Raw genomic sequence first — 975 nt, 5'->3', positions numbered from 1 at the left:
AGGCACATGGAACAAAAGGAACATGTGACTTGCAGAAACCTTTTCCAAGAGAATTTTTGATTGTGCCATTAGTAAAAAAGTATCTCTTGAGTAGTGTTTCTCTTTCGCTTTTCTCCCGCTCTTCAATTTTTTTGCCAACCATGATAATTTATAGTCACGGAGAGTCTAAACAGGGTACTTTCAAGGAATACTGCAAATTCTATTCATTAGAACCCAAATAGCAAAGTGTTGGTTTGGAAATATTATTTCTCACACCTTTTTTGCACACAATAAAGGCAGTTTTAAAAATTGCTTTCTCTTTGATCAGCCTGTGGTGTGATAGATGAACTGCATCTGCTTGACTGTTGCGACTGTTAAATTTTGGCAAGCTTGAGACAGCCTTTCTGTGGCTACTTAGTTGCTTCTAATGCACTGAAATATCTTTTGCAGTGAAAATTCGCACTGTTGATTTAAAGACTGAATTTCTTTAAAGGATGAGGAAAAGTTTATTTAGTCTTTTTGCTTTGTGTGGTCTCTTAAATGTGGTAGAAATCTGTTTGTGGAAAGACAGAGGCGATTCTAATTATACGAAAGACAGGAAACCTCAAATCGATTTTATCCCCTGGAGTAAAACCTGGTGAACAATGGAAAACTCTGATGTTATCATCCCAAGGCATTTTATTATTATTGTATGACTTTGCATTACGTAGCACTTTATTTATGTAGCTAAAAACCTGGGAAAAAATAGTCTTTGTGAGCCAGGAAAATACTGATTGCTAAGTGAGAATGTACCGTTTGGCTCATTTTTACCCTCCTCTTCTCTCTCCAAGACTAATTACTTAAATATGTTGAAGAGAAAATCCAGTTGAATACAACAATAATGTGCCACCATTCCCTTTTAAGAAAAAAGAGGAGGAAAACTTAGTATTAAGACATCTTTGTAAGTTCCTCTACATTAGGTGTATCGCCATTTGACCCAAAATACTAAAATGTGAC

The sequence above is a fragment of the Egretta garzetta genome, unplaced genomic scaffold (genome assembly GCF_000687185.1).
Source record: "Egretta garzetta isolate BGI_Z169 unplaced genomic scaffold, ASM68718v1 scaffold35, whole genome shotgun sequence".
Classification (NCBI taxonomy): Eukaryota; Metazoa; Chordata; class Aves; order Pelecaniformes; family Ardeidae; genus Egretta; species Egretta garzetta.
Note: the sequence above shows the minus strand (reverse complement) of the source record.